General features: G+C 43.7%; 1 protein-coding gene across 1 annotated transcript in view; it reads left to right on the forward strand.

Annotated features, from left to right (window-relative positions):
- Positions 1-21,352, forward strand: part of ROGDI (rogdi atypical leucine zipper) — a 397,000-nt gene that overhangs the window by 302,326 nt on the left and 73,322 nt on the right. The window lies entirely within an intron of this gene.

Consider the following 21,352-nt stretch of genomic DNA (forward strand, 5'->3'; position numbering starts at 1 on the left):
TGCATTTAGAAAAGCAAGAGATTGTGAAAGTGGAAGCTATTGATAGAGTAGAGCATATGGGATCAACAATTATTTTGTCTGAGAATCTGAAAACAAAATTGGATTCATTAGAGAAGAGTATATCTAAAACTGCAGGTTTTGAAAAGACTCTGAATGTGTGCTTGAACTGCCGTATAATTTTAAGAAGGAATTTACATGTTGAAAGAGGTCTGGTAAATGGATCAATGGGTAATGTTGTTGATTTTGTGAAATACAGAAATAGAGATGGAATTGAATTTTTAAAAATTAAATTTGATGGCATTGAGGAAGTACAGCTAATTGCTCGTTGTTCTGCTAGATTTTTGCTTGTAAAAGACTTATATGTTCGCCGTAAGCAGTTCCCTGTTTGCTTGGCATATGCGGTGACAATTCATAAATCGCAAGGTTTAAGTGTAGACACTGCATTGGTGAATATTGGCAGTTCTGTGTTCAAGGAGGGTATGGCATATGTGGCATTGTCACGAGTTAGAACTTTATCGGGATTGTACTTGATTGAGTGTGATGTCAGAAACATTTGTGCAGATCTAGATTGTGTTAAGGAATACAATAGGTTAAGAAGAGAGTATGCGCCACATTTGCCTCAGTTTCCTTTGTTTGAGAAACGTCTGGTAGGCCGGAAACGAAGAAATGAGAACAATACTGGGGAGGTTGTAGCAAAAAGACAAAAAGTGAATGAACCTAAAATTACAAGCAGAAACAAAGAGGATTCTGTTGAAGATGTTGTTGGTTTTCAGTTTGAAAACAGTTCTGGTGTCAACTGCTATGCTAATGTAGTAATTAATGTTTTGTTTTCTCTAAAAAATGTAAAAGAAGAGATTGTGGTCAATTCTGATCAAAGATTTTGCAGTTTGTTAAATTCTGTGTTAGAGAAATGTACCACTGATAGAAGAAACATAGAAAGTGTGTCTGAAATTAGAAATCTGTTAGATAGATGTTCAGGCCAAACACAATTCTCTCAAAATATTCAGCAAGATTGTCAGGAGTTTTTAATGTATATGCTTGATGTATTACATGCTGAAGGTGTAGATGTAGATCAGCTGTTTGGGCTTTCTTATCAATGGCAGCATGACTGCGAGAACTGTATGGTATCAAGTACTACTAGTGTAGACTCAGAAAGATTTATATATTTAACTTTGCCAGACAGTAAATCAGTCTCCTTTAATAAGCTAGTAAAAGCTGCTAATCACAACATGGAGTGTAGCCAATGTAAATCTGAAATGATGTCCACATTATTTATACGAACATATGGCCAGTACGTCATTTTAATGTTCCAACGATGTAGGCCTGATGGAACAAAATTGACAACTTTAATAAAAAATTTTGTAGCTTCGCAGTTGTCAATATCAGGAAGGACTTTTGTAACTACAGCAATTATATATCATGACGGCCCTTCAATATCATCAGGACATTACACAGCTTATTTAAAGTCTAGAAATGGCTGGTCATTCTGCAATGATTCTGTTTTAATTTTCAAAAAAAAATTGCCGTATGACCTTAAAAACTCTTACCTGGTGTTTTTAAAACCAAAATTTTAGGAAAATAATCTCGGGATATGATCTGTGGAATTTCAAGAAGTTCTAATGGCTCCTACACAATTTGGCCTTGAGGATAAGTGTAGTTCAGAGACATAACTTCTAATCATAGGATTGGACATCATGGAGATGTATGTGCACTTTAAATGAGTTCAGAAAAACTGTTTCTTTTCATAAGCTAATTGAAGCAGCCAATCAAAACATGGAGTAGAGGGAATGTAAGTCTGCAATGCTGTCTACTGTTTTACATTGCTTTGTGATTAAAAGTGATGTAGAGAATTAAATAATTGTAGTACTCATAGAGGTAGTGTAAGTCTGCTTCATATTAAGCAGTATCAGTGTCATAGGAAATGTAGAACATGACTGAGCAAGAAGGGGAAGATATTACTATTCCAGGATTGTGAAAATGATCTTCAACATTTTAATTCTGAAAGTTGCGGAAATGCCAAATGATGGGATTGGCTTACAAGAAATCCAAGAGTTATAAATATCTCTGACTAGATTTGGCCTTGTGGAAAATAGTGGTAGAGAGCAAGAAGTCATTTATTGCATGTAACGTGTTTTTAAAAACGATGGAGGTTTTCTTTCAGAAAGTGGCGGGCTGAAAGTAATAACAGCACAAAAGAGTGTAAGCTGTTCATAGGACATCCTTGGACGTCATGGAAAGTAAGTTAACTTTAAGGAGTTCTGAATTTTAATTTCTGATGTTGTATGGGTTTTTTAAACACAATCATTTTGATTGTGTTTTTTTTTCCCCGCTGTTACATGATGAATACCTTCAAGTCACTGTTTTTAGTGAATTTTGATACATTCTGAGAACAGCAAAAATAAACCATTTAACATGTATAATTAATTCTGTACTGTTTGCATTTATGATGTATATGTAGAACTGTGTAGGAGGCATGGAGAAGGTGAGTTTTCTGTAAGTGTTAAATTTATTGTATGCAGTGCTGCACTTCTACGTATTCTTTCATATGCTGGACTACATCTGCACAATGAGATACCTAAGCAAAGGAAACACAAGTGATGTGATTGTGAAATGAGCAAAATAAATTGCACATATTTCAATTACATCACCTGTGTTTCCTATCATTACGAATCACATTGTGCAGATCAAGTTTAGGTCTGTCCAGGGAAACATAGGAGGTTTCTACTTTGTTGAAGAGTGCAGTGGACATGACTCACTTCATTAGTAGACTTTCACAGATATTATCTCCTCTGTACACTTCAACAAGTGTAAATCTCATCTTGAACTCTGAGTAGGCCTCACCTCAAACAAATCTCTGGATAGGAGACATGTTATTGGCATACTGAAGCGACACTTTTCTGAAACAAGAGCAATGCAAAAGATGCACCATGTTTTAAGATAGGCCTCACTTCATCTGCATCAAGATACTGTTAGTTTAAAATGTATATCTTTAGGATTGTGTAGAGGACCTGGAGAAGCAGAAGCTTCTGTCAGTGTCAAAGTTGTTGAAAAACTATTTGTCCTTCAATATTTTCCCTTGTCTTTTGTAATTTTTAAATACATATTTTAATTTTTTTCAAATGTTGGTTCTCTCTTTCACAGATTGAAAGTATAGAAATAAAATGTGATTAATTTAACGGCAATTACAAGGTAAATAGTTGTACTCTTTTCGTTACATTTCTATCACATTCACCTACTATTAGATCCACTGCTTCACTTCTTTAATCCTCAGTTTCCTGCCTTTGCTACTTTCCTCATTCCTTTCTCTATTACCTATTTACTCAACTCCTTCCACTCTTTTTCTCAGTCCCTCTGTTCTCATAGTTCCTCAGTCTTGTTCACTCACTCCATCTCTATTACTCTTAGTGTCTGTGAATTACTTTCCCAACTTTTTTTTTTTTGGACCGCTTCCCGGGAAGTTGCCCGGTTCGCAAACCAGCAGCGTTATGGCAGTCCACCATTTTGTGTTTCGGTCGAATCAAGATACAAGATGGAGGGCAAATAATGTTCAGAATGGGTAGAAGGGGGCACGGTAGATGTATCTTGACCCCCTTGGTTTTCTGAGGGTGGCTGAGGAGGACCATAGTTCTTCACTCTTGTTCACTCTCTCTGTTTCTATTAATGTCACTGTTTATGACTGATCAAAAAAATGTTTTTTAAAAAAGAACAGTAACTATAAGGGAAGGAAATAGACAGTTATGTTAAAAGAAAGACAGCTATAGGGAGTAAACTAAGGATACTGTTACCTACAATCCACTGCTGTTGATGTTACTGACCATGTCATGAATGATGTAATATGTGACATCATCAGCAGTGGATTGTAGGTAACAGTATCCTTAGTTTACTCCCTAGAGCTGTCTTTCTTTTAACATAACTGTCTGTTTGCTTACCTTATACTTACTGTTCTTTTTTTTTAAAAATATTTTTTTTGGTTAGCTTCCGGTACGCGTACCGGGTAGCGCTCCGGGAGCGAACTAAGAGAAATAGAGGTTGGCAGAGTTCCAAATATTCTACCAATTTTTTTATAATGGGGAGTTAGTTCTGAAAAGAACTTTTTTTTAATGTTTTTGTTGTTTTATATTTTTTTTAGTATTTTTTGAACATTTTTTTACTTTTTTTGTATTTTCTGAACGTTTTTAAATTTTTTTTGGTTTTTTGGGGGGGGGGGGGAAACAAAAACGATCCATTATAAAGGGCTCAACAGGAGCAAAAAAAAAAAAAAGAATTTATTTTTTGGTGCGTTTCGTACAAACATTAATATGATTTTGAATTGCTCGCAAAATCAAAGTGATGCTACTTTCTCTGTAGCAGATGAAAGTGCCACATTCCACGCACACTTGCTTTACGTGCCCAAACAACATTTGGATGTTTGCGATCATCTCCCTCGCCTCTGGTCCCGACACCTCTGGAACCACCGATCTTCTTGCCATTGGGAGGGGATTTTGTTGTTCGTCACGTAGCTGGGCAGCACTATAATTATTTGGGTGCCACCTACTCATATGCCGATGCATAGTATGATTGCCATAACTGTATTTTTTATCAGTGCCCCTTGACAATCTATCACCGCATATGCGGCAAAACACGTAACGTGCATTCACTTTCTTTTGCCCCTCAGGAATTCTGTAGAATTGCCAGATGTAATTCTCCTTTCGATTGTACCTCCTGGGCTCCTCTGGCAAAAACTCATGCTCTTCCTCCTCTTCCTCCTCTTCCTGTTCTTCCTCTTCTTGCAAAATTACTTCTGCAGGTGGTCCTCTCTTTCTTGGATTTGGTGGAGGTGGTGGGCTAGCACCAGCTGAAGCTACTAATGAAGCCATCTCAAAGTCTCAATAAAGGGTCTTTCTCTCACCAAGATGAAAGTCAGAGTGATGAAAGAAGGAGGGGTTTTCATCATTTGGGAAAAACAAAAGTTCTAAACCAATGAAAAGTGTCCATTTTAGATCACATGACCTTGTATTACATCATTAGGAAACCAAAAGTGAAATGAACCAATGAAAAGTGTTATTACCGAGTCACATGACCTGCTATGTTTACGTTACGCGGTCGGCGCCGCGCCGCGGATCGCTTCCGGTTCGCGTACCGCTGCGCTTCCGGGTACGCGAACGTAGCACGTAATATGACGTATTACGCGAGAACGCGAAACGTCATGCTGACGCGAAGCGTCACGATGTTGTTTTGTAACGCGAGAGGTGCGCAAAAGGAACGTTTACCAGTTCGCGTACCGGGTCGCGCCTCCGGATTGAGCTAACGGGAAGCTAACCGGTACGCGTACTGGGAGCGAAACAAAAAAAAATAAAAAAAAAATTGTATAAAAAACATGTAAAAAATATTTTTCTTTTTAAAGAATAATACATTGTAAAGGTTTTGATATTAGCTATTAAAAAACCAATGAAATTCACTGAAAAAACCATAGGTTATAGACCATATATAGTTAGGAATTAGCATTTACAAAACCTTAAAAATTCACTGACAAAAACCATAGGTTATACACCATATATAGTTAGGAATTAGCATTTAAAAAACCTTATTTTACTCACACAAAACCAATGAAATTCCATATATAGTTAGTTGTACTAACTATATATCACGCACCCGCAATCCACTGCTGATGATGTCACATATTACATCATTCATGACATGGTCAGTGACATCACTGATGACATCTCAAATGACATCACTGATGACATCACTGATGACATCTCAAATGACATTACTGATGACATCACTGATAAAATCATTCATGTGATAATACGATGAACCTCTTCAGACTCTAATATAACCTTAGATACACTCAGTGTAAACACAGACTCACAGATTGTCACTCATCCATGAAGTTACACACACACCTAGACAGTCATGCAAACAATCAATCACACCTCCGTTTCCTTAACTATACAGTTAAACACACCTTACTTATTCAAACATATACTAAAACATATTTACTCACTTATACAATCCTGGATACAAGTTCACAATGATCCATACAGCCACTCACACATTCACTGGCTCTTATGCACAGTTATTTATATATGTCAACTCTCACATGTACTGTATTTTACATATGTACTTAATTTGACATGTAGCACTGAGATATCTATTCACTCACCAATACAGTCATGCACACAGTCAACCGCCCATACAGCTGTTTCCAACATGCACTTTTGAATCCATACATCTATGCACAGAGTCATACACGTCCCAGCCACCCACACACACACTCAGTCTCCCATACAAATGCTTGGGCAACCAATCAATAACCTATATAGTTACTCATATAGCTACTGATCAACACATGCAGCAGTTTACAGAACAACAGACATAATGATGCACAAATTAAGACAGTTTAGTCACTAACCCATGCACTCAGTGAGACACATTTAATCACTCACTCATACATTCAGTCATGCACCTACTAAATCCTTCGTCCAGACACTTATACATCGACTCATTCATAAATATGTAAGACATATTTTAACTTTACAGAAAAATACAGTCACTGGATTTTGTCATCAGTGATGTCATCAGTGATGTCATTTGAGATGTCATCAGTGATGTCACTGACCATGTCATGAATGATGTAATATGTGACATCATCAGCAGTGGATTGCGGGTGCGTGATATATAGTTAGTACAACTAACTATATATGGAATTTCATTGGTTTTGTGTGAGTAAAATAAGGTTTTTTAAATGCTAATTCCTAACTATATATGGTGTATAACCTATGGTTTTTGTCAGTGAATATATATATATATATATATATATATATATATATTACCTACTGGCGGTCGCCAGTAGGTATATATAGTTAGGATTTTTTCTCTATGGGTTTTTTGAAAATTCTATGTCTAATAACTTTGGCGTTTCTGGACGGAATTGGCTGAAATTTTCAGGAAAATGGCACATTTTGTTTCTGAGCAGCCCCTGAAAATTGGGGGGGGGTTCGTCCAGGGGGGGTCGAGAAAAAAGGGGGGTCCCAAAACGTGTTTTTAACATTGAGTTTTCCATAGGGCGGTTGGCCTCACTTTTAGCCCGAACGGCTGAATGGATTTGCACGAAACTTGGCAAAATTGTAGGGACTGGTAGCCCGATGTGCCTTTTGTAGGTCTCAATATATGTGCTACAGTGGATTTTGAGAAATTAACGTTTAAAAAAAGATATATATCTGTAACAGCGGACCGGGCAGCGCTCCAGGACGCGTACTTTTCGCGCAACGGAGCTTTGTGAAGCGAAGCTGATTGGTTCTCCGGCGTCTGTCAACATTCCAAACAGTCCGTAGCGGCCGCCATCTTGTCTCTCGGTAGGATCGAGAGACAAGAGGAGGCGAAAGCGAAGGGGCAAATGACCATAAGGGGGAATAGTAGATCCTCGCTGACCCCCTAGGTTTGATGTGGAGGTTTTAAAAGGGCCCCGCGGGGCAAAAAAAAAAAAGAATAATAATAATCGAACGGCTGAATGGATTTGCACGAAACTTGGCAAAATTGTAGGGACTGGTAGCCCGATGTGCCTTTGCTAGGTCTCAATATATGTGCTTCAGTGGATTTTGAGAAATTAACGTTCAAAAAAAGATATATATCTGTAACAGCGCACCGCTTCGCGTACTTTTCGCGTTGCGGAGCTTTGCGAAGCGAAGCTGATTGGCTCTCCGGTGTCTGTAAACATTCGAAACAGTACGTAGCGGCCGCCATCTTGTCTCTCGGTAGGATCGAGAGACAAGAGGAGGCCAAAGCGAAGGGGCAAATGACCATAAGGGGGCATAGTAGATCCTCGCTGACCCCCTAGGTTTGATGTGGAGGTTTTAAAAGGGCCCGCGGGGCAAAAAAAAATAATAATAAAACGGCTGAATGGATTTGCACGAAACTTGGTAAAATATTAGGGACTGGTAGCCCGATGTGCCTTTGCTAGGTCTCAATATATGTGCTTCAGTGCATTTTGAGAAATTAACGTTCAAAAACAAGATATATATCTGTAACAGCGCTCCGCTTCGCGGAGATAAAATTATATCTGTATTACCTAGCTGTTGCTAACACCAGTTAGCGACGGCTAGTAGGAGATAGCGACCATCTTGGGCCCCACTTTGCATGTGAGTGATATTTATCACTAATGACATGCAAAGTGGGCATGCCAAGATGTTAGCGACTGGAAACAGTCGCTAACATCGCTATCTCCTATTATCAACTTTTGGAAATATTCGAGATAAGCGCGAATATCTCCAAAAAGTAACAGCTGCCCTGAGCAGTTCTTAGCCATGTTATCCAATGGGAGGTGGATAACATGGCTAAGAGCATTAGCTCGGTAATGCATGAATATCGCTGAGTTTTCAGCGATATTAATGCATTGCGGTCGTTTTTTATCGTATTTGCGATAAAGCTTGATAATAGCAAGGTTTATCTGCGATAATTTCTGACGGTAAAAAAATCTTTGCAATGCATCGTTAGGGATAAATATCGCTTAACTTTGGTAATATGCCCCAACGTCTGTTAACGTTCGATTCGAAGGAAATCAGGAAGTGTTGAAAAACATTGTCTGCGCCATCTTGTCTTTTTTCAAATGCCACACTTTTGTCGTGCACGGCAGCCATTTTAGATGCCTTGACCAGACCCACTCTGTGCACGCTGTCGATCCTTAGCATGGCTCCCCACCCTCGCAAGCATCTCACCCAGGCAGTGGTCACCCCCGCTCTCTGTCTTATGCATGGGTAATAAACCTCCCCCCATCTGCGCTGCTCTTCCCTGAGAATCACACCCTGTGCCCGCCCGACACCTCCCTTTCGCCCTATTCACTACCGCACCCTCTGACACTCCTTTTCCTCTGTGTCCGATTGTCCAGGCCGGTCCTAGGCTATCAGCTAGCCCTGCAGATGTAGTTTATGGCCACAGCTGTAAAGAATCACCCCTCTTGAAAGGAGTTATAGTAGATCAAGGCCCACACTCGATGAGATCCGTCACAGCAGAAGCGTTGCTATTATCTGAAAACCATCCTGTATTGTGATTGGGGAGGGGACCGAGCGTGAAGCGGAAGATTCCAGGGATGACTCTTTGTACATCAAAGTTTTTACAATTATGTGTCACATTAAAAATATATAGCACTCCGACAAAGTAGTAAGATTATAAAACTTTAATAATTTATAAATATATACAAGAAAACAAAAATAGTAATAACATATAAACATTTTTAGGGAAAAACAACGAAGTAGCGGTCGGCTGTGCGAATAGTCCCAACGCAGCACAACGTCCAGATTTCCGGCGTGGGGCGTCGCGGGGGGTGGGTCATCAGTAGCAAACTGTTGTGCGAATAGTTCCAAGGCAGCAGAACGATGGCACCAAGGTGATGTCCAGTAAGTTGCCGCACTGGTTTTGGTATCCTACAATGCTGCTCCGAATAACGGCGTGGGGCGCCCCGGGGGAGGCGGCGTGAACGGGCCTCTCCAGGTGGAGTGTCATCTGTTGTAGTGGGGCGCCCCTTTACCGTTTCAGTTGCCATTCCGTCCGTTTTTGGTCCACTGTGTCAAAAGCCGCAATTCAGCTGAGTTGCGCCCACTCTTGCGGTGCAGCGATAGGTGGCTGTCACAGGACTCTCAAAATGGCGGCAGGCTCTTTCCTTTTTGGGCCTGGTCCACTGAAATGGCCCTGGGACACCTTGGAAATCGGACGCTTGTCTGCTAGGTCTTGGACCCCATTCTCGAAAGCGTCCCCTCCGCCTTGAGAATTCATCAAAAGTTTTGGGGGCCCCGACTCCTGCAGGCTTCTGGTGGGGAGCGGCTGCCATGATTGCTCGCGGAATGACCACGACGGAGCTACGAGATGGTGCTGCTCTCATGCTGACGCCAGTTTAGTCTGAAACATCCAGAAACAAGGTGGGGCTTTCATCGTTTGGGAAAAAAAAAAGTTTTCATCCAATGAAAAGTGTTGTTTTTAGGTCATATGATCAAGCCTTCCATCATTAGGAAACCAAAAGTAAAATGAACCAATGAAAAGTTTTATAAACAAGTCACATGACCTGTTATGCGGCATAGGGTATAAAATGCGGAGAAAATACGTTGGCACGTGAGGCGGCGTCAGTAGCGGACCGATGTGCGAATAGGCCGAAGGCAATACAACGCGCCAAGATCCGGATGGCACCGAGGTGGTGTCCAGCAAGTTGCAGCACTGGTGTGGCCATCCTACAATGCTGAAAGTCGGCGTGGGGCGCCCCGTTGGCCTGTGAGTTTGCGTCAGTAGCGGACCGATGTGCGAATAGGCCGAAGGCAGCACAACGCGCCAAGATCCGGATGGCACCGAGGTGGTGTCTAGTAAGGTGCACTGGTGTGGCCATCCTACAATGCTGAAAGTCGGCGTGGGGCGCCCCGTTGGCCTGTGAGTTTGCGTCAGTAGCGGACCGATGTGCGAATAGGCCGAAGGCAGCACAACGCGCCAAGATCCGGATGGCACCGAGGTGGTGTCTAGTAAGTTGTCGCACTTCTGTGGCCATCCTACAATGTTGAAAGTCGGCGTGGGGCGCCCCGTTGGCCTGTGAGATGGCGTCAGTAGCGGACCGATGTGCGAATGGGGCCAAAGGCAGCGCAACAATATTTTCTGACTGACACCACAAGGCGCTGAGATGCCAAGATCCGGATGGCACCGAGGTGATGTCTAAGTTGCGGACTGATGTGCGAATGGGGCCAAAGGCAGCGTAACAATATTTTTTGTATGGAAGATACCACTAGGCGTTGATATGCCAAGATTCGGATGGCACCGAGGTGATGTCTAGCAAGTTGCTGTACTGGTGTGGTCATCCTACAATGCTGAAACTCGGCGTGGGTCGCCCCATTAGCCTGTGAGATGGCGTCAGTAGCGGACCGATGTGCGAATAGGCCGAAGGCAGCACAACGCGCCAAGATCCGGATGTCACCGTGGTGGTTTCATAGTTGAGAGGCACTTCATCTGCAGTGGGGCGCCGAGATCCGGATGGCACCGAGGTGATGTCTAGCAAGTTGCTGTACTGGTGTGGTCATTCTACAATGCTGAAAGTCGGCGTGGGGCGCCCCATTAGCCTGTGAGATGGCGTCAGTAGCGGACTGATGTGCGAATGAGGCCAAAGGCAGCGCAACAATATTTTCTGAAGAGAAGACACCAAAAGGTGCTGACATTCCAAGATCCGGATGGCACCGAGGTGGTGTCTAGCAAGCTATGCAGTTGAGTTGTGTGCGCACTTGCGGCGAATAGGTCGAAGGCAGCATAACAATGTTTTTTGAATAGAAGACACCACAAGGCGTTGAGATTCGGTTACCACCGAGGTGATGTCTAGCAAGTTGCCGCACTGGTGTGGCCATCCTACAATACTGCTCCGAATAACGGCGTGGGGTGCCCGAAGGGGGGGGGGGCCGGCGTGAATGGGCCTTCCTAGGTGGAGGCTCGTCTGCTGTAGTGGGGCGCCCCTTTACCGTTTCAGTTGCCATTCAGCTGAGTTTCGGCTGCTCTTGATGCTACAGCGACAGGCGGCTGCAAGAGGACTCTCAAAATGGCGGCCTGTTCTTTGGATTTGGGCCTGGTCCACTAAAATGGCCCTGGGACACCTTAGAACTCGGACGCTCGATTTTTTTTTCCTTTCCTGTACATGCAAAAAAAGGTAAATGCCCGGTACGTTACACGCTTCATCTGCCACGATGAACTCTCCAGAGGAACCGAAAAAAAATATAGTTGTGGTAACTATACCATGCATCGTCATATGGAGAGGTGGCACCAATTAATTATAGTGCTGCATAAAAGAGAGATTTGGAGGAGAACCCCTGACCTGCTAGTACATTCATCAAAGAAGTGGCACTGAGAGCTTCAGAGGCAAGGGAAACGGTCCCAAATATTTAGAAGAACTTTGGAAAGATTAAAATGACATGTTTAGATTGTGGCAAATTAATTTCATGTGGACAGATGAGTGTTACTCTAATAAATACAGCATATGAACATCATCATAGTCGATGGTTGGTAGAGACATTTTGACTATATCCTGGACCTGCCCGTCCTCGCCCAAAATGGCGCCGGAATAAATGGGACTCGTAACTCCTTGTTGTGTACTGGTTGCAGAACCTTGAAATCACGAGATACGTATGCAGTTTTGAAGCACATGGCGGGCGGGGACGAGAATTGATTGAATATTTCGACATCCCTATTGATATTAAGTTCTGATGTGTTATTGATTACTGTACTGTTGAAAGTTCGAATTAACGTCACCCATGGTACTTGCCCGCAAATGTATATCTAGATAATTTTATTGTAACTGGCCCTGTCGTATTTTAATTATAAAATGTACGTCCACCGATTCCGTAACTGTTAGACACCTTAGTTCTTGCAACCTAATGGCCCGCCCGTTACGTTCCTCTACAGTGTAAATGTCTATTCATCATATACGATTACAGTTTGCTCTGTGGCAGGCCCACGTGGTTATAGGCTCGTATTTGTATAATGAAATTTTCACAATAAAGGTTTTTAAAAGAAAACATGGTAGTAGTATATACATTGGTAAAGTTTTTAATAATAGTGACTGTTTTAGAATCATTAAAAGGCAAGTGAAATAAAGCAGACCAATTACATGAAGGGTAAAAGGTATAATACGAAGGAACGCAGTAAAGATAAATGGTCAAGGGCTGTTGTGTTTTCTATTCCTGCAACATAAAGTGATCGATAAGAATCTCATATTCAGGCGTATCGGCGACTAAGACAGCAGGTCGACCCTCTTTTGCTCAACGGCTCCGTCATGGGACGAAGAAACGCTCTTTTTCTCGAAAAAAGAATATATTTTACTTGCAGGACAGTTATAAAATTTCCGGGAAAGTACATTAGCCTGGAACATTATAACATATATTTAAGAAAAAATAATGTTCGGAAGTAATGAAAAGCGTAATTTTTAGGTCATATGACCAAGCCTTTCATCATTACAATAAGAAAAGTAAAATGAACCAATGAAAAGTTTTATTAACAAGTCACATGACTTGTTATGCTTACGTTACGCGCTGCGCGCCCCGGATGACTTCCGGATGCGCTAACGCGGCGCGTCGTATGACGCATTACGCGACAACGCAGGTACAGAATATAGTCAAAATGTCTCCACCAACCAGCGGTCGGAACACAACCCCTTTCAGCAGGCTAAATAGTTCTGTTAAATGACAACAGAAGGGACAGGCAACAAGAACCATCAGTCAAAGAGGGGAGGGCTAGTTCTTCTCTACCGGGTTACATTGGGGCGCTACCGGAACTGATCGAATTGGTAGTCTACAGTGTTTCTGGATGTTTCAGACTGAAGATGGGGTTAGCATGAGAGCAGCACCATTTCGTAGCTCCGTCGTGGTCATTCCGCAACCAATCATGGCAGCCGTTCTTTATCGTTATTTTGGGCGGTGTGGGTGGCGGAGCCGAGCTGTTTTGCAGCCATCATTGTGTGGAGTTCAGTTCATCTCACTAGTTTTGTATTTGTCATGAGGGGTTGTTCCTAATGTTTCTATTTTAGCGAGGTCAAAAAGAGATCCCATTAGTGGCCTACTGATTTTGCTCGATTCCTTTTCTTTTTTTTTACACGATTTTTCGTTATCTGCAAAGACTAAACAGAGTATTGCGACTCTGTGTTTGTTTGTAAATAGAGAATGAACCAAAGAGAACTAATTCTAAAACAGTAAATACTTGGATAACAATCAATCAAATGGAGAGAAAAACAGGCACGACGGATTACAACGGGGGCAAAGGCCTGCGTTAACTACCTTTCACTATCTGCAAAGAGAGAGTACTCCTAATAGAAATGAGGGGGGGGGCACCATTCAAAGCAGATCAGTGTGCATAAACACGAAAATGTTTTCACTTACCACGTACTTGACATTCGACAGCTTATGATATTTGCTATTAAAAAACCATTGAAATTCACTGAAAAAACCATAGGTTATAGACCATATATAGTTAGGAATTAGCATTTACAAAACCTTGAAAATTCACTGAAAAAACCATAGGTTATAGACCATATATAGTTAGGAATTAGCATTTAAAAAACCTTATTTTACTCACACAAAACCATTGAAATTCCATATATAGTTAGTTGCACTAACTATATATCGCGCACCCGCAATCCACTGCTGATCATGTCACATATTACATCATTCATGACATGGTCAGTGACATCACTGATGACATCACTGATGACATCTCAAATGACATCACTGATGACATCACTATTCTGTTTGTTGAGATATTCTTCCCTTGTTGCAATTGAGAATGGTCTGCGCTCCAGTGTCTAATTCACATGGGGAATAAGGCTGGGAGACTGCTCACTTGGCTCATACACCATGATGAGCCAGCGTCTACGGTCACATCCGTATGCACGGCAGCCGGGGCGTAGCATATACGCAGGGGGACATACGTGATGCGTTTGTGACTCATTACCAGGGCCTTTACGTATCTCGCATACGCAGTACGCCCCTGGAAATACAAAACTACTTGGAGGGGATAGATCTACCGAAACCCACACGAGCAAAGGAGGAATTATATGATCCTCTTCTTGCGCAGGAAATACGAGACAGCATATTCTCGTTAGCCAACGGGAAGTCGCCAGGTCCGGATGAACTGCCGACTGAATTCTATAAGGCTTATAGACATATTAGTACCACAGCTGCTGAAGGTGTATGCGGCTGCGTTGGATGAATCCACGCTCACTAATACGCAAAATGAAGCCTTGCTAGTATCCCTCCTTAAGCCTGACAAGCACCCTGAATCGCTGGGCTCTTATCGCCCACTAGCACCCCTCAACACCGATTATAACATTTTTGCATCACTACTTGCTAAACGTCTTTCACCTTTAGTGAAAACACTGGTACACCCAGACCAGAACAGAACAGATTTGTGCCAACTAGGAACACCTTACTCAATCTCTGTAGGATTTTTAGGATACAGCAATACACGGCACACAGATGGCCACGCTCTGACTCCCTGGTGTTGGACCTGAAGAAGGCCTTCGATTCTTTGGAATGGCCTTATCTGGCAGCAATGCTGAACAAATACGAGCTAGGTGACCATTATTTAAGTATGTCCAATTGCTGTATCAGCGCCCTACTGTTCAAGTCCGCACTGGTAGGCTTGTGGCTGAACCCATTAGAGTGCGGCGAGGGACACGTCAGGGATGCCCGCTGTCCCCGCTGCTTTTTTCTCCAGCCATGGAGCAAATGGCGATGATGCTCCGCGGATGTGGTGAGGAGTGGGGCATACAACTGGGGGATGGATGCACGCCGTGTCTCTGTATGCCAACGATTTATTGTTATATGTCCGTGACGTCACCGATATTCTTGCGTCCATAGCTGATGTGCTGAGGGCCTTTGAAGAAATGTCGGGTCTCCGAGTAAATTGGGCCAAGTCTGGAGTTTACCCCTTTAGCGGGGGACACAGTAGAATCAGATGTGATCATCAATGGCTCGCTTCTCCCATGGTATCCTACCACCTTTCGCTATCTTGGAGTCCTCCTATATCGGACACCCGATGATTTGTTGGAGGGCAATTTAATGATAGTGATTTTGGCGGTAAGGGCCCAAGTACAATTTTGGAAGTCGCTACCGTTAAGTGTTATGAACCGCGTTACCCTGCTGAAGATGATCATCCTTTCTAAGTTATTATATTATTTCTCAAACCCCCCGGTTTATGTTCCAACCAAAATCCTTCGTGAGCTGGAGCTTTTGTCCCGTGACCTCATATGGAACAAAGGCAGACCCAGAGTTGCGCTGTGGAAATTGCATGCTCCTACCACTCAAGGGGGGTTGGCGGTTACCAATATGGAACTGTATTGAACAGCAGCTCAGTTGCAGTGGGTAACAAAGTGGCTACATGGTATTAACCTGGAAGACACGGCGACCCTGCAGCAGCTGTGGACTTGCGCTCAAATATATCACTTATTCCATTCAGCTACCAGGCCCCCACGTCCATCCCAATTGCAACTGGGATTAGCATATAGGTGTTACAAGAGAAGCTTATATCTCACCAACGCGACTCTCCCATATGCCCCGATATTGCTGCTCTTGGGGATGCCTAGAGGGAATACAGGCACCCCCGAAGTCATTCTCAATCATTGGCATACAGCAGGAATAGATACTCTGGGCGATCTCTACAGGGATGGCACACTGTTACCATTTGAGTCATTGGCGGAGGACACCAACTTGCCTTCAGGGCAGTTACTTCTCCATGCCTCTCTCATAAGAGCTCTATCGGCCCTTTTGAGAGATTTAACGAGCGAGCCACCGACACATCTGTTGCTGCAGTATTTATATGTGATGAGGGCGGGTTCACACATAGTACATTGGCTGGTGACAGCCTTACTCATGCATATGCTGAAACCAATGCTGACTCTCCGCACCCGCTGGGAAAGGGACAGGGGCCAACCCTGGACAAACAAGGAATGGGATAACATCTTAGCTGGTGCTACGTATATACCACGAAACTCTCAAACATACATCATACAAAGGGCGCATCTTTCCCCTGATAAGAAACAGATATTTAAGATTGCCACTTCTGAATGCCCACGCTGTCGACAGCTCGACGCGGATCTGCTCAATATACTATGGTCATGCACCTCCCTCCAGACCTACTGGTGAGAAGTTACTACAACTTTAGCGCTCTGCACTGACACGTCTTTGCCACCCACATTGGAAATCTGCATTTTGGGGGGCTATGTTAGGTCCAGTTAGGTCCAAGAAGAACAAAGTCACATCACGATTTAGAGACCTAGGTTTGATAGTTGCCAAAAGCTTAATTACAAAACGGTGGAAGCAGGCTGACCCCCCAGAGACGATCAGCTGGGAAAGATCACTTAAGATATGGACACAAGCTGAGAGTACAGCATTACACACGGAGGAAATGGTGGGACTTCGCAAGTACCCCATAGCGCAGTACTGGGACAACATACTCACAGCCTTCAGCAGCGAAGAAAGCGGGGAAGACCAGGACACCCCACCAGCTGCTACATAATATACACGCTGAAGGTCCCAGGCGGCGGAAGGCGAGGCATTGGTGGGTAGTAATCACAATCTATTAACCGCCACCCCATAAAGGAGGAGTGATGTGGAGAGCCCCCCCCTTACTACCCAGTCACTTACCACCATAACACTGACTCCGAACACCCACATGAGTCCAAGTTCTGCCCTGGTGAGTCACCATGTTGTAACATATAAGATACACGATCCCACACTCAGTCATGTAATGGTTATCTTATTTGCATCTCGATGGCAGCTATTTAAATATGTTGTTAAATGTTTTTCTTGGGGTTTTTTGGGGTTTTTTTTTGGTCCCCATCCTGTCAATTAAATTGTAGGCGATACTCAATTTCTGAATATATGGGCCGGGTAGAAATAGAGTCTTTCCAGACAAGAAATAGCTGCTTCCACTCATACCCCTCACACAACACGTATGAGGGGGATCAGGATGACAACTATAATTGACTTAATCATTGGACCCCGTTCCTCTGACACCAGTCAACCAACAAAACCCAACCTTTTCCTGACTTTTAGGATCACAAGCTAGATCGGATTGGCTAGTTCGTATGATATTATTTTTACACTCAGAGAAAAGAGGTGGGGCAGCCGTTTTCCACACTTTGCATATTTCTCGCCTTCCCAATAATATATCCTAAAAGATTAATCTAGCGGCCCTTTTATCCAAAGTCAAACCAGTCAATGTTATCCTATGGCAGGAAAGTGAGTTATCGGTTTCCAGGTGAGTACTCGACTGGTGTAGTTAAGGTTCTGGGCATAGACTCCGGGGTCGCCCAGGGTCGGAAAGGTACAGTAGGTATACCCTCAGGGGCAGCCGGGTGCAGAAAGAGTAGGCCCAATGCAATCCAATGGAGGGGAGGGGGCCTTCGGTTGGTGGCTGCAAGCAAGCAGGCCACAGGGCTGTGGGAGCTCAGCTCCTGGTCACTTACTTAGGGCAAGTGGGGAAGTAGAGTAGGGTAGTAGTTACACTTCCAGCGGCACTCGGGCAGCTGGGTGCAGGGTGCTTTTGAGCCGTTGGGCACCCAATGTTATTCAATGGAAAAGGTAACAAGGGAACAAAAGCTGCAGACTCGGGGACGGAGATTCTTCAGGTGCCACCACCACTTCGAGAGGTAAGTTGGGATCTTGGAGAAGAGGAGAGTACCCCAAAGGAGGGCACAGGGGGCCGTGGGGCGCCGGGTGCAGGGGTGTCTTTGGTTGTCGGGAAATCTTACCCTTGGCTGGTCGCGGTTGGTGGGGCCCTGGGTTCTGAGGCTGCAGGCGTCGTCTGGGTCGTCGAGGAGGGTCTTTGAGCACTGGACTTCGGGTCCCAGTCACCAGGGGGACATCCTTGTGGCCTTGGGTCACTCGGGCACAGGCCGGGCTTGGCGGGTGCAGAGTGGGCTGGATTTGCGGTTCCTGGCTGGCACCAGGGGTGTTGCTGTTGGAGCAGAGCCTCTGCTCATGGGAGTCCCAGTCTGTTAGAGGGTCAAGGCAGGCAGGACCTCCGGGTTGTCCAAGGTTGCTGTCTGCAGGAGTCGCTGGGATTTAGCAGGAGCAGGTTCCAGGGTCGGCAGGCCGGTAGGGCTGGGGCCAAGTCAGTGGGTGACGTCCTGTTAGCAGCTGCACGGCGGGTCTTCGTCTTCTTGATCTTCTTTCTTCTTTTCGTATCGGGATCTGAGGAAGGAAGGTTCAGGGAGCCCCTAAGTACTGAATTTAGGGGTGTTACAGGTAGGGCAAGGGCAGGGACCAAGAGGTCCCTTTCCTGGGGTGGGTACACCCCCTAGTCTGCTCTTCTCCTGTGAGAGGGGTGCAGGAACCTAGCTGTGATTGGGCAGGGCTCCCCATCTTCGTGAGAGGGGTGCAGGAACCTAGCTGTGATTGGGCAGGGCTCCCCATCTTCAAGATGGCCGGAGGCCGGGGTCATGCTTCACTTCGCCTCTCCCACCTGAGGGGTGGGGTTGGCACAGGCTGGCACACCCCCCTTCCTGACGTAGGGTTTCCCGCCAGTCTTCCCGCCAGAGTGGAGGTCAGAACTGGTGGGGGCCAGTTGCTGGGTACAGCAAATGGTCTGGAGAAGCTCACAGAGGCGGCAGGCCTTTGAAGCTTCCCCCTGCCCAACCTGGGGGAGGAGACCTAGCACCTCGCCCAGGATGTACATTGTTGCAGGCCCAGGAGAGCGGGGGGCTCTCCACCCAGGGGTCCAGCAACATGTCTGCATGATCTTTCTTTCAGGCTTCAATAGCTGATTTATAGCGAGTTCTACTGTTTAGACTTGCTACTCGATCCCTTGGATGTGTATGCAGCTGCTTAATTAAATCCCTTCTTGGTTTAGTGCTATTATTATCGAACCATCCCTTGGGCCCTTGTTTAGTGCCTTTAGTGACTTTACTCAGGCACTGATTTATGGAGTTTGATATCATATTATGTGTGTCAATAATTAGAGCATGCTCTGTATCTCCCTCCAAATAAGTTAAGAAATTATCTTTATCCTCCTTTGTTAACTCTGAAGTTAAGTCAGTAGGATTGACAGCTGTCCATTTAGTTCTTATGGTATTTTGCCCACCCAGTTTAATGTTTGATGTTTTTGCCAGACACTCACTCATGGAGCAATGCAACTATATTGTTGTGATTAAAGGTTATGGTCACTAACCTAGTTATTCTGAACCTCCAAATCAATTGGAATCGCCCTGTAATTTCTGGAAACCCATATATGATCATTATTACTCTGCTCCCTGGTCCCAATGAGAGACATCATAGTGGGAATTATTAAAATCATCCATGTCTTCTTCAGGGGGATCATTTAAACCACATAACTTATTCAGAGCTACAGTGCGTTTATGTATGTTGAAGTCTCATGCCCATTTACAAAAACGCATCCTTTGCCTTGTCTGAGTGGAATCTCTTTATTGCAGTATGCAGGTCTACTACAACCTTGGCCCTTGTGCTATCAAATATATTATTATGATAGTTTATTACTAGAAATATCCAAATTTGTATCCAAACCTAATAAGACAAGCTGTCATTTGAGATGTCATCAGTGATGTCACTGACTTTGTCATGAGTGATGTAATATGTAAGATCATAAACCGTGCATTGTGGGCCGTATGTTATATTTAGCTCGGGTAACAATTGCTGAATTTGTATGGTTTTGTGCGTGTAAATTTTGTGCCTCTAACCATTGAATTTTTTTAATGTATTTTTAAGGCTTTAAAATGTTATTTCCTAACTACAACATCCCTTTAACCTTTGTTTTTTCAAGTGACTTCCTAAGGTTTTTTTAATTGTATTTCCTAACTGTAACTTGTAACCTTAGAGGATGGGTATGTGAGTGGCTGTATGGGTCTGAGTGGCTCAAAGGGTGTCAGGGCGCCACTTCCTCGGAGTCTGTACGTTGCTCTATGAGCCCACCTCTCGGTACCTCCAATTCAGGATGCTATTACTGCACTGAAACGTAGAGTGGCCAAGTGGGGGTAAGAGTTTGGGGAAAGGAACAGCTGGGAAGGAGACCTGTAAAAGAAATAAATACACATACAAACTAACAATTAGCATATACAATTCTCGAATGCTGGACTCTGCTACAGGAAATTTGTCTGCCAAACAGTTTATATATGACTTAATCACTAGCCCGTGATACCAGTTATGCAAGAAATACACTTCCAAAGAATGTGTTACAAACACACTTTCTTATTAGCAATAGTCAACAAAGCTTGTAACATATGCTCATAGTTTTTACTCAACATACAAATGAGCCCCAAAGCGCTTGCCCAAGCGCCTGAAAAGACAATATGCAAATGACTTCCAAAGGGCTTGACTGAGCGTTCCACATGCACTATGTAAATGAGCCCTGAGCACCTGTCCTTGTGCTCTACAACTCAATATGCAAATGAGCCCAGAGCTCTAGGTAGTAATCGCTTATCCCTGTGCTTAACAACACATTATTCAAAAGAGTTCCAAAGCGCACAATAATGTGTCAGTACAGTATGTAAAACAGCTCCAAAAACACACGATCTTATGTTTGCCAAATACAATATTCAAATGATATACAAAACGCATGATCGTATGTGTGCAAATATAGTATGCAAATGAGTTCCAAAGCGCACGATCGTATGCGTGCCAAATACAGTATTCAAATGAGCTTCAAAGCACAATCGGATCCCAAAAAAGTTCAAAATGAGTATCGTAAATAAAGAGCAGAAATGAAGATACTCTGTTGTCTTCAAAACACCAGAGGCTTACCTGAAAGCCCCAAGATAAAAAGGAATGAACTCACGAGTCTGCAGAGTGGACCAAAACTGCTCCCACTCGGCAGGATTCCAGAATAGTGAGCAACGCCCAATGGGGCATGG

The sequence above is a fragment of the Lissotriton helveticus genome, chromosome 10, assembly GCF_964261635.1.
Source record: "Lissotriton helveticus chromosome 10, aLisHel1.1, whole genome shotgun sequence".
In the NCBI taxonomy this organism is placed as follows: Eukaryota; Metazoa; Chordata; class Amphibia; order Caudata; family Salamandridae; genus Lissotriton; species Lissotriton helveticus.